General features: G+C 35.5%; 1 protein-coding gene across 3 annotated transcripts in view; it reads right to left on the bottom strand.

Annotated features, from left to right (window-relative positions):
- Positions 1–14,266, bottom strand: part of TAB2 (TGF-beta activated kinase 1 (MAP3K7) binding protein 2) — an 86,600-nt gene that overhangs the window by 53,782 nt on the left and 18,552 nt on the right. For 2 of the 3 annotated variants that reach the window (XM_033405184.2, XM_049695383.1), the window contains exon 2: positions 7,918–8,066. The exons of the other annotated variant lie outside the window; for it this stretch is intronic. The gene's annotated coding sequence lies outside the window, so the exon portion shown is untranslated. The remainder of the gene's footprint in view (positions 1–7,917; positions 8,067–14,266) is intronic. 3 annotated transcript variants of the gene reach the window in all.

A 14,266-nucleotide genomic window follows, 5' to 3' on the forward strand; every position in this document is an offset into this window, starting at 1 on the left:
CAATACATAATGATCAAGGGATCAATCCAAAAAGAAGATATAACAATTATAAATATATATGCACCCAACATAGGAGCACCTCAATACATAAGGCAACTGCTAAGAGCTATGAAAGAGGAAATCAACAGTAACACAATAATAGTGGGGGACTTTTAACACCTCATTTACACCAATGGACAGATCATCCAAACAGAAAATTAATAAGGAAACACAAGCTTTCAATGACACAACAGACTAGCTAGATTTAACTGACATTTATAGGACATTCTGTCCAAAAATAGCAGATTACACTTTCTTCTCAAGTGCACAAGGAACATTCTCCAGGATAGATCACGTCTTGGGTCACAGATCAAACCTCAGTAAATTTAAGAAAGTTGAAATCATATCAAGCATCTTTTCTGACCACAACACTATGAGATTAGAAATCAATCACAGGGAAAAAAAACCGAAAAAACATAATCACATGGAGGCTAAACAATATGTTATTAAATAACCAAGAAATCACTGAAGAAATCAAAGAGGAAATCAAAAAATACCTAGAGACAAATGACAACAAAAACAATATGATCCAAAACCTATGGGATGCAGCAAAAGCAGTTCTAAGAGGAAAGTTTATAGCAATATAAGCCTACCTCAAGAAACAAGAAAAATCTCAAATAAACAACCTAACCTTACACCTAAAGGAACTAGAGAAAGAAGAAAAAACAAAACCTAAAGTTAGCAGAAGGAAAGAAATCATAAAGATCAGAGCAGAAATAAATGAAATAGAAACAAAGAAAATAATAGCAAAGATCAATAAAACTAAAAGCTGGTTCTTTGAGAAGATAAACAAAATTGATAAACCATTAGCCAGACTCATCAAGAAAAAGAGGGAGATGACTCAAATCAATAGAATTAGAAATGAAACAGGACAAGTAACAACTGACACTGCAGGAATACAAAGGATCATGAGAGATTACTACAAGCAACTAAATGCCAATAAAATGGACAACCTGGAAGAAATGGACAAATTCTTAGAAAAGCACAACCTTCCGAGACTGAACCAGGAAGAAATAGAAAATATAAACAGACCAATCACAAGCACTGAAATTGAGACTGTGATTAAAAATCTTCCAACAAACAAAAGCCCAGGACCAGATGGCTTCACAAGCAAATTCTATCAAACATTTAGAGAAGAGCTAACACCTATCCTTCTCAAACACTTCCAAAATATAGCAGAGGGAGGAACACACCCAAACTCATTCTACGAGGCCACCATCACCCTGATACCAAAACGAGACAAAGATACTACAAAAAAAGAAAATTACAGAACAGTATCACTGATGAATATAGATGCAAAAATCCTCAACAAAATACTAGCAAACAGAATCCAACAACACATTAAAACGATCATACACCATGGTCAAGTGGGACTTATCCCAGGGATGCAAGGGTTCTTCAATACATGCAAATCAATCAATGTGATACACCATATTAAGAAACTGAACAATAAAAACCATATAATCATCTCAATAGATCCAGAAAAAGCTTCTGACAAAATTCAACACCCACGTATGACAAAAACTCTCCAGATGGGCTTCCCTGGTGGCGCAGTAGTTGAGAGTCTGCCTGCCGATGCGGGGGACACGGGTTCGTGCCCCGGTCTGGGAAGATCCCACATGCCGTGCAGCGGCTAGGCCCATGAGCCATGGTCACTAAGCCTGCACGTCTGGAGCCTGTGTTATGCAATGGGAGAGGCCACAACAGTGAGAGGCCCAAGTATGGCAAAAAAAAAAAAAAAAAACCTCTCCAGGAAGTGGGCATAGAGGGAACCTACCTCAACATAATAAAGGCCATACATAACAAACCCACCACAAACATCATTCTCACTGGTGAAAAACTGAAAGCATTTCCTCTAAGATCAGGAAGAAGACAAGGATGTCCACTCTTGCCACTATTATTCAACATAGTTTTGGAAGTCCGAGTCACAGCAATCAGAGAAGGAAAAGAAAAAAAAGGAATAAAAATTGGAAAAGAAGAAGTAAAACTGTCACTGTTTTCAGATGACATGATACTATACACAGAGAATCCTAAATATGCCACCAGAAAACTACTAGAGCTAAACAATGAATTTGGTAAAGTTGCAGGATACAAAACTAATGCACAGAAGTCTCTCGCATTCCTATACACAAATGATGAAAAATCTGAAAGAGAAATTAAGGAAACACTCCCATTTACTATTGCAACAAAAAGAATAAAATACCTAGGAATAAACCTACCTAAGGAGACAAAAGACAAAAGAAAACTATAAGACTGCTGAAAGAAATTAAAGATGATACAAACAGATGGAAAGATATACCATGTTCATGCATTGGAAGAATCAACATTGTGAAAATGACTCTACTACCCAAAGCAATCTACAGATTCAATGCAATCCCTATCAAATTACCAATGGCATTTTTTACGGAACTAGAACAAAAAATCTTAAAATTTGTATGGAGACACAAAAGACCCTGAATAGCCAAAGCAGTCTTGAGGGAAAAAAATGGAGCTGGAGGAATCTGACTCCCTGACTTCAGACTATACTACAAAGCTACAGTAATTAAGACAATATGGTAGTGGCACAAAAACAGAAATACAGATCAATGGAACAGGATAGAAAGCCCAGATATAAACCCACACACCTATGGTCAACTAATCTATGATAAAGGAGGCAAGGATATACAATGGAGAAAAGACAGTCTCTTCAATAAGTGGTGCTGGGAAAACTGGACAGCTACATGTAAAAGAACGAAATTAGAACACTCCCTAACACCATACACAAAAATAAACTCCAAATGGATTAGAGACCTAAATGTAAGACCGGACACTATAAAACTCTTAGAGGAAAACATAGGAAGAACACTCTTTGACATAAATCACAGCAAGATCTTTTTTGATCCACCTCATAGAGTAATGGAAATAAAAACGAAAATAAACAAACGGGACCTATTGATACTTAAAAGCTTTTGCACAGCCAAGGAAACCATAAACAAGACGAATTGACAACCCTCAGAATGCGAGAAAATATTTGCAAATGAATCAACAAAGGGTTAATCTCCAAAATATATAAACAGCTCATGCAGCTCAATATTAAAAAAAAAAACAAACAAACCAATCAAAAAATGGGTAAAAGACCTAAATAGACATTTCTCCAAAGAAGACATACAGACGGCCAAGAAGCACATGAAAAGGTGCTCAACATCACTAATTATTAGAGAAATGCAAATCAAAACTACAATGAGGTATCACCTCATACCAGTTAGAATGGGCATCATCAGAAAATCCAGAAACAACAAATGCTGGAGAGGGTGTGGAGAAAAGGGAACCCCCTTGCACTGTTGGTGGGAATGTAAATTGATACAGCCACTATGGAGAACACTATGGAGGTTCCTTAAAAAACTAAAAATAGAACTACCATATGACCCAGCAATCCCACTACTGGGCATATATCTAGAGAAAACCATAATTCAGAAAGACACTTGCACCCCTATGTCCACTGCAGCACTATTTACAATAGCCAGGACATGGAAGCAACCTAAATGCCCGTTGACAGACGACTGGATAAAGAAGATGTGGTGCATATATACAATGGAATATTACTCAGCCATAAAAAGGAACGAAACTGTGTCATTTGTAGAGACGTGGATGGACCTAGAGACTGTCATACAGAGTGAAGTAAGTCAGAAAGAGAAAAAAAAAATATCGCATACTAATGCATATATGTGGAACCTAGAAATATGGTACAGATGAACCGGTTTGCAGGGCAGAAATAGAGACACAGATGTAGAGAACAAATGTATGGACACCAAGGGGGGAAAGTAGTGGGGAGGATGGTGGTGGTGGGATGAATTGGGAGATTGGGATTGACATATATACACTTATATGTATAAAATGGATAACTAATAAGAACCTGCTATATAAAAAAAAAATAAAATTCAAAAAAAAGAATGATGACATGAAAAACAAAACGATCACAAGATTATAATTTTAAAAAAATAAAATAAAGAAGGCAACACCTAAGCTGGGTCTTGGAAGATAAAAATGTGTTCGCTAGATTGTCAGGCAAGAGGGAAAGAATATTTCAAACATAAGTAGTTGTCTGGGAAAAGACTTTAAACGCATGGCAAGTTTGGAAAACCACAAGAAGCTGGTTAATGTTGAAGTGCAGGGAGTGAGACTAACAGCGAAAAAGTGTGATAAAGGAAGAGGCTGAAGAAGTAGGGTAGGCACAGGCATATCATAGATGATCTTAATTGCTTTCCTCTGCACCATATGTGCTGAATCCCACAAGTCAGCAAGAACAACATGCCTCTCACTTTCCAGATTCAGATAATTTATCTCTGAAGTTCCAAGCCCTGCCTGGTTCTGTGACATTCCACCAAGTCCCAGAGGTGGGCATGCATTCATTCAGCAACATTCACTCTGTGCCATTTAGCAGTGTATAAGCTGCAGTGGAGATCAGGAGGAAGTGTCTAAAACTTAGGAATTAAGGAGAGGCAGGAGAAACTTCACAAAGAATGTAGTGCTTGAACTTAGCCATTACAGATGAATCATAAAAGTCTTGCAGGATATCACTGACTACTGTTTGTGTTGCGGGAAAGACCATGAAAGAATAAATTTGAAGAATTATAGCTGTAGTGTAGAAGGGTAAGTGAGATAAGGCTAAAAAGGTAGAAAGTTTTCAGTGAAAAATGTACAGATTCTAGATAATGTAAAAGAGCTAAGAAAATTATAGTGGCCTGGAACTTTCTCATAAATATGATCTACTTTTTGGTTCACCTTGATATCTGGGATCCATTCCACAAACATTGCCCACTATAAGCCTGGTAATGTGTTCTAAACATGCAAAGATGAATAAAATATGGTCCCTGCTTCTGAGATTATAAATTAGTAGAATTCAGATTTATATTGGACTTCTTATAGCATATATTTGTTATCTTACTTCATCCTCCCCACATGTGAAGCAGAGAAGACAACAGGTAAACCATTTTTTTTTTCTTTTTAACTGAAGAGAATCATGGAAAGACGTATTAAGAGATATATCTACAGTTCCAACTAAGTCAGTAGCAGAACAGTATTCTAGGCCAGCAGTTCTCAACTGTGGTGTCACTACCCAGTGCTAGCGCAATCAGTTGTAAATGAAATTTGTTGCTGATCATTAAGTACCAGAGCTCTATCTATAACAATATAAAGTATCTAACCTATGGACAAACACATGTGTTTAAAGAGGAGCACATAAGGATGTCACTGGAGTGTATATTACTAAAAGAACAACCTGAATGACCATCGAGGAATGAATAAATAAATTACTGTATAGCAATACTAAAGAACACCATACAACTTTTTTTTAAGTGGAGTAAGATATCCAAGTAATTATATGCAAAGACCTATAAGACATTACTGAATGAAAAAAGATGCAAAACCCATGTATAATGATACTCTTTGTGTTAAAAAAAAAAAAGGATACAAAAAAATTTTTAGACAGATTATTTTTATATGAATGCACAGGAAATGCTCTGAAAGGGTAACACTAATGAGAGCCGGCTGGGTAAAGGGACACATGGATGGAAGATGGACCAAGGAGATTTAGTCATCTCTGTTATGTCTGAATTTTTTATAAGGATATATATTCATGTATTACTTGTATAATTAAGCATAAACAATTGAGCTTAAAGCAGAATATTTTCCCTATAAAGTTATTTCCTACATATTTCCCCATAACACTACTTGTATTCTGATATGTGGGTAGGAGAGTAAGAGCAGAATAGAAAGAATTTATTTGCAAGTACCTGAACTGAGCCAACTCAATGTACTTTCAAATAACTCAAAGCCTATGTTATCAATGCTGAAACTGTTACCGATACAGTTAGCAACTGCAACAACGCTCAATCATCAGGAGTCTTGACAGACGAGATTTAAACGTCCATACATAAAGGTGGACAAGAGCACTCTCCTCTGAACCTATAGCATAACCACTCTGGTTTAGCCTCACTACAGGTTGGGCTCTGTGATGAACGCTGTTAACCTGTATTATTTCAATTACTTCTTACAACATTCTTGTAAGGATTAAATGAGAAACTGCAGGTAAAACTCTTCACACATAATGCCCAATCACATAACAATAAGTGTTGTCCTTTATAGGTGTTCCTACTGCCTAATCTCTAACCTTATCAATTACTGTACTGCAGTCAGCTTTTCAAAAGCCTCACTGTACTGCAGTCAGCTTTTCAAAAGCCTCACTGACTTAAGTGTGCCAATGCTAAGAAACCTGCAATGGATTCTCATTACCTACTGGACTAAATCCAAACTCCTTCATCAGACATTTGAAAGCATGTGTGACGCAGCTCCATCACCCATCATGTTCCTTCTGTACCCTACTATTCTGTAGGCACACTGGAGTGCTCACAATTTTCAGCATATATTATATACTCTGACTTCCATAACTTAGGAGTACTCTTGTCACTCTCGCTAAACAGTTCTATCTACTCTTCAAGGTTTTGTAGAAATATTACCTTCTCTACAAAGTTGATTCTCTCTGGCACTCTCAAGTACATTGCTTATCTCTATTATGATACTTTTTTTGTATCACTTGTTTGTAAACTGACTGAAAGCAAGTTTTATTTATTTTTACATCCCTACTGTGCCTAGCACAGTGTTTTATACACAATTTGCATTTAATAATGTAGAAAACTTTCACCATTACTCATAGCCCCAGTGATAACCAGTACAACTTGAAATTCTGAAGCAATTCTCTCTAATTTCCCCTTCAATTCACCTACCAGTGGTAATGACCCTATAGTAACTCTGGTAGTAACTCTTTCCAGTCCTAATTCAACACTCAGTGAGATATAATTATTTCCATACCAAACAAATGAAGTGGCACATAATCAGTGACCTAATGCTGACAAGACTGGCTGACATTAAATTCATTATGCATTAACACTGGAGGAAGGAATACAAAGCATAAGCTAGAATATTGGAATCATCTTTTAAAATCACAACTGGGATATAAAATTCCTCTGTTCAATTTTGGGTAATCTCTAACCTAACTGAATTGAACTTTAAAATCAAAGGATTGTAAGGTCATCTACCCATTTAGTAAATAAAGTCACCTTTTATGGATTAATTATTTCTAAATCTATACAAATTGGTAAAAGCAGTAAATGTCCTTAAAAGCTAAGTGACCTCAGCCCTCTAACCATTCATAAGTGGTTTTTTCTCGGTTAAAATCTAAGGTAGCAAGAAACCTTAGTTTTTAGTTTTGTTGTTAAATTTCACGACATTCCAACTACTAATGACTTTGGTTTCTTTTGAGCAATCAAGTAAAAACATAGCAAATACTAGTTATATACGTACATTTAAAATATAATTAAATTCTTCAGGCAAAAGTATTACATAATACGTTACTTGATTCTATCTAGGAATCTTCTTCCAATTTTTGAAAGCCATATTAACTCTTTATGTGAAGGCATTCGTAGTGCAGAATAGTTGAGGATCTCAGGACAGAGAACTGGTTTCATTTAATTCTCTAAACTACTTGTATCACATGTGAACCTCTTAAAGGAAGACAGTTTTGTGGTTACTGTTTACTTTTCAATGAAGACCAGAGTACTTTTTGGAGATTTACAGGGCTTAACTCAATAGCATGTCAAATTTATTTTTCTTAAATGGTTTTTGCATTAGTTTGCTACTACTAGCAAACAAGTTAAATTAGAAATATTCAGGCAAAGGTACATAAAGTCAATACTAGCTGCATGTTATCTAGGTGTTAGGGATGTTACCAAACTTTAAAGCAAGATGACCACAAGTTTTGAAAGTAAAGTGTTGGTTATTATAGATTTCATAGTAAGGCAGTTACATGGCTAAGCTTGGCTGGTACCATGGACTTTAGCATACCTGGAAATAGAAAAATTCAAATGGTAGCTGTTCTTGATTGGCCCATTGCCATTTTTGCAGCTTACAAATTTTTAATTAAGTAACTGCAGTGAGCTCATCTCTACTGGATACTTCTTTTCCAGGGCAGGTCCAGGAACTGGGTCTGGAGCCTTGAAAGCAGAAGAGAAACTAGAGTAAACTAGGGGTAGGCAGAACAAGAAACGTGACCAGATAACATTGAGATCTAATAGCAGTGAGGTAGTCCCCAATGTCTCTCACATGAAATATTCTTAAGTGGAAAAGAATCTCTTAAATTACAAGTTACCAGAAGATGCTATTTGCATTAGTTCAGTCATTGTCTTAATCTACACAACTCCACTCTGAACTCCTAACTCTAGAAACTAAAACAGTAGCCTTTATGAAATCTCTATTGGCTTTTAGCAATAGACTGTCCAATATGGAACCACAGAGTATAAAAGAATGAGAAAAACAACAATAAATTCACTTTCATTGGTAAAATTGGAATTGTAAAGTCCTCATTTTCAGGTCAGTTTTCTCTTTTGCTATCTTATTTCCAATCATCTTCTAATTGTTCCCCTAAATTCCTACAATCAATTGTCAGAGGTTTCTTAAGAAATGCTTTATATATATATCCAAGCAATGAACTGAATTTCAAGTTCCAATTTTTAAAAATACTTTGTAATTCTTAAAGAGGGAGGCAAAGAACAGCTCATAAGATGTGGTTCTTAACCACACTGGAAATTCTTTTTTCCATTACCAAAACAGATTCAATGATTTTTTTTTTTTTTTTTTTGGTTAGGTCCACATTATTTAAAAAAACACACACACGCAAAACTTGCAACTACAAAGGTTACAGAAATGGTAGGCTATTAAAAATGTTAGACTGTTGTACTAATTAGATTACTAGGGCCTGGAAATGATGTCGTTATGTTTGGTGAGCTGATACCCTTAGGAGTCTCTCTCTAAGAAACGAATCAATCCCACAGCAGTCAAAATAAACTGAACCCTCTGCTGCTGTCAAATGATGGCAGATTGTGAGAACTGTAACAGGACAAAAAAGTAGTGAAGACAAGGATTCAAAGAACTTAACTCCCTGCATTTCTAGTAACTAGAAACACAACAAAGCAAAATAAAATGAAAGTAGTTTTTAAGAAAAATGTCAATTTTCCACCTTCTGTGATGGCATGTTGCAGGTGAAAATATTCAGGTGGAGAAAGATCTAGGTTCAAATCTGGTTCCAGTATAAACTAAAACTCTGCAGAAGTTTCCGGTCTATTAAATGGGATACCATCCCCCACCTCACTGGATTGTCATGAGAATTAGCACCTAATGACCTGGCACACAGTAGGTATTCAATACATTTTTCTGCATAATGGAACGTTATTTTTTTGTTCTAAACATATGAGTATACTTAAGCTTTCATTTTAATAAATGCTAAAGCAACAGCTGTGTAACAAGCTTTAGGTTTAAATAACTCAACTGTGTCACATCCTAAGAGATATAACTGATTCATCAACACTGATTTCAGAACAAAGCAAATGTAAGAACGCTCAGTTCTGTGAATTGATGATAAATAAAAATATAACAATTTACATTTAGGATATAAAGAGAATTAGTGGTAAACAAGTAAGTAGACATGTAATTCTTCCTCCTCCAAGTAAAGGAGAAAATACGTTTGTCAACAGGTTAAAAGGTTATAGATCTGGGATACAGTGCCTTTTAAAAAACAAAAGGAATCAATGTATGATCTAACTAGGTCTTTAAGTCAGGAAATGCTTTAAGGGCAAAGAAAAGCCTTACATTTGAGCAATAATTTTCCTCTTACTGATAGAACAGTGGGTTCCACACAAAATTATTATTTACCAAATATGGTTCAAAGATCAGATTACACCTTCCCTGGCATTACCAAGTAATAGAGCATTATCGCAGGCCACAAGGAATTTTAAAAAGAAAAAGAAAAAGAAATTTCCTTAAAGTTACTCGAAATGTATTCACTGCTACAACTTTATTTCAAATAGTTTTTAAAAGTTAACATGGAAAGACAGAGTCTTACTCAAAAGAGATTGCAATTTACTTAGAGATGATAAGATAAAACTAAATTTTGCCAGAAGGCAAAAAAAAAGAAAAAAAAAGTATTTAAAAATGAGGATTCCTATTCATTAACCCATATGGATAGACTTTCAGTTTAAAGACATCAAGAAAAACACTTTTATAGACAAACCATTAATTTTTGTTTTTATTTTATAACTACTATCATATTGAAATCTCATTACTCAAATAATGTTTCAGTTGATTCTTTTGGATTTTCCAGATATAAAATGTCATCTACAAATAAATGTGCCTCCTCCCTTTCAATAATTACACCTCCTGTTTTGTTTTTTGGTCTAATTATATTGGCCAGCATTCCCAAGACAATATTATGTAACAGTAATGCTGGCCAGACCTTTTTTGATTCATGACTTTTAAAAAGGAATTTAGTATTTCACTAAATACTAAAATAGGAATTCTAGTATTTTACCATTTCTAGTAACAAAATGCTGGCTTCCGGTCTGAGATATATAAAATCTTGGCTATGTTCATTCGTTCTTGTTTCACTAAGCATTCTTATTAGAAATAAATGTTGATTTCCCTTTTTTTTGATATCCGTCAAGATATTCATAGCCCCCGTGACCTACTAATATGACTTAACTTGATTTATCATTACATTCCTAGAGTGAATGTTACTCAGTTATAGTATTATTCTGTTAATGTAATGCTAGATTCCATTTGACAGTTTTATTAAGCATTTTTTGCACCAACTTTTGTGAGACTGATGGGCAATCTTTTATGTTCATATTTTACGTTACGTGGCTTTATAAAAAGAACCAGGAAGCTTACCTTTTCTTCTCTATATTCTGATATACACAGCTAATTATCTAGTGCTTTTTGCAGGAAAGAGTCTCATATCAGCTAAGACCAGCATTTTCATTTGTGGCTCCGGATCCTATCCCTTTCTTTCACATTTCCACAACACCCTTTCTTTTCAATCTCTCACTTCAACCTATGAACCTGTTTAAGTCTTAACCATCTTAAACATATATCCATGAACACATTTATACCACAAAAACTTTCCTTATCAGTTAAGTCTTGTTCAGCAAGTATTTATTCACAAAGCTGTTTATTAAAACTGCTACTCTATTCAAGGAACTGAGAATGAACTGCAGTTCCTGCCCTCTATTCCTAATCTAGTAAGGAGCACAACCATGCATACAAAAAACTGCAATAGCAATGCAAAGAATAAACAAGTTATGCTAAGACATCTCTCTCTCACCATCCGTGCCTTGCCAAACTTCTCTACTGAGTAGTTATGCTATGGTCTCAAATTTGTTTTAATCTGCCTTCAAGTTTTATCCCTTGGTAAGTTTTATTCAAATCACCAAATCCAATAACCTCTTCAGGAGCCTTACCCACCATTTTGCAAAAACTTTGCGGCTTGTTTCATATTTTTTTAATAAATCCAATTAGATCTTCAAATGTACTGTTAAATTTTGTTTTTTTAAAGGAAATTCATAGAATATTTTATTCTTTAAAAATTTATTCATTTATGGCTGCATTGGGTCTTCACTGCTGCACGCCGGCTTTCTCTAGCTGCGGTGAGCTGGGGCTACTCTTCGTTGCGGTGCGTGGGCTTCCCATTGCAGTGGTTTCTCTTGTGGTGGAGCATGGGCTCTAGGCGCACGGGCTTCAGCAGCTGTGGCACACGGGCTCAGTAGTTGTGGCTCGCAGGCTCTAGAGCACAGGCTCAGTAGTTGTGGCGCACGAGTTTAGCTGCTCTATGGCATGTGGGATCTTCCCGGACCAGGGATTGAACCCGTGTCCTGTGCACTGGCAGACAGATTCTTAACCACTGCGCCACCAGGGAAGTTCCCATAGAATATTTTAAGTTTTACTAGGCACTTTTAATTCACCATATCATTTGATGCTCATGAAAAACCACCCAGTAAGGCTAGGTAATTATTACTCTCATTTGCAAGGTTCAGAAAAATACATCAATTTACTGATTATCAAAACTCCATAAGCAGCAGAGTTAGGGCCAGAGATGTATTTGTGGCTTTCTAACTCCAGGTCCAGGGTTCCCTCCTCTATATTTTATTAACTTGATTGATTAATTACTAACTTGAATACTTACTGATCATTCTCTTCTTTAAAACTTTTCTGGTCAATATTGCATATTCTTCTAGCGTCCTAGGTTCCTTATTTTGGTACTTCTTAATGTTTGTCAAAAGGATGTATAAGTAAAATCTATGACATTTATTCTCTCACTTCTTGCTCTGGCATCTCATCTACAGTTACAGCATCATCTAGGGAGAAGCTCCTTTAAATTGTAGTTTAACCTTCCTGTTCTACTTGATGAAATGTAAGCATTCAGAATCATAGAATTTGATGTTGAAAGGATCTTAGAGATTATTAAGTCCAACATCTTTATTTAACAGAAGAAAAATATAAAGTTCAACTCACACAAGTCAATAGCAGAATTTGAATAAAAGTTTAAGCAAAATTTGCCTTTTTAAACTTATGAATCATAAAACAAATATATACATATACAGTAAATAGAAAGCAACTAAAATTTCAAGAGTAATTACTGGCCCCTGTTTCATTTTTGTTAAAGATACTTGTCCATATTTCTAATATGACAATACTAATGTATGAGTCCATTTATCAAAGTAATTTTTTTAAAAAAATCATGGAATGGCAATAAAGTTAAAACCTACTCAATTCTATATATTCGTGCATTAATTATCTATCTTCCAGATTTTTAGAGTGAACTGGGAATCAAAATCACACCACTACCTAGCCTAATGCTTCCTACCTAGGTTGATAATCATGACCTAGTCTACAAGGCAGGAACAGATACCACTAGACTGTTTGCTGAACACCACTTAGAACAGTGCCTGGTACATGTATTAAGCACTGAAAACGTGTCAGCTACCACTGCTTCTCCACCAATTACTACTTCTGAATATATTCATATGATTATAAATATGGCCGTATTAATGATTCAGCCATACAGACAAGTATCCTGTTAGAGGACCAGTACCTCACTCTTCTCCTTTTGGTCTATTGTCCAAGTTTTGTTCTAGTGAGCAGGGCCACAACCCTTTGTTATCTAGGAATACCTTTCCAACAACTCCCAAGCTAGAAGTACTTTAATATCTCAACATCAGAGTCTATAGGCTCTGAAAATTAACAGCTGATTTTAAAAGGAAATTTTCTACTCCAACACTTCTAAACTTTTAAGCTCATTTACCCATGATACAGAATGCATGAGAAATAAAAGGGAATCTCATGTGAAGCAGGAAGATTTTTTTCCCTCTTAATTGTGCTTAAGTTTAAACTTAAACTCTTCCCCAAACTAGCTTCCCCTCTTCAACTTCCCATTTTTATCAGAAATAGCAATTTTCTTGTTAGCCTGAAAACTGAAATTACCTTAACTTTTCTCTTGCCTTCCTTTACCTTTCTCAACTGCTTCAAATTTCATCCATTTAATAACTAACATTCCTCAAAACACAACTCCTGAGACTCTCCTCACTGGATATTACAGTCAGTACAGTTCACAATCACTTCCACAGTTCTGAAATCTAAAAAGTTCTGAAAAGATTTTTTATGAAGCTTCATGTCAAAACTCATCTGGTAGTGGCAAAAATCTGCTTTGAACTGACGTGAAGCTACTTATAGGCTTTATTTAGCCACTTACTGTAAACATTTCCATTTTTCACTGCAGAGATACTAGTGTTTAACTACTGGGTGATGCCTCAAACCTTGCTGGGCATGTTACATAGTATACAATATATACACATGTTACCTTTCTAAAATTCAAAAAATTATGAATTCCAAAACATAGCTGGCCCCAGGGTTTCAGAAAAGTTATCATGGACCTGTACAATATTGTTCCAAGAATCCTAATTTAGGCACCCTATTCTTAACTTTCTTTTTGATACTTCCCCTTACACCACTCCATGCATTTCAGCCTCCATATTTACCACCAAGTCCTATAGGTTCTTCTTTCCAAACACCACAATTGCCAATTCTACTCCACAACTACTGCTACCACACTATCCCAATCATCCAATTTCTAAACGACCAGACCCATGGTTTACCTCCCTACCATTAAGTTCTTCCCATCTGACCCATCAAGCAGATTAAGAAAGGCTCCTATATAACCACTTAAAATATTTCACTGCTTTGCACAAGAACTTAATAAACTGGAACAGATACATAATAAGAGGGTAAAGATGGTGATTGTGGGATTATAGATGAATTTTTGTTACCTTATCTATAACTGTAAGCTAAGAAGAGGTTCTCTTTTTTT

The sequence above is a fragment of the Orcinus orca genome, chromosome 12 (genome assembly GCF_937001465.1).
Source record: "Orcinus orca chromosome 12, mOrcOrc1.1, whole genome shotgun sequence".
NCBI lineage: Eukaryota > Metazoa > Chordata > Mammalia > Artiodactyla > Delphinidae > Orcinus > Orcinus orca.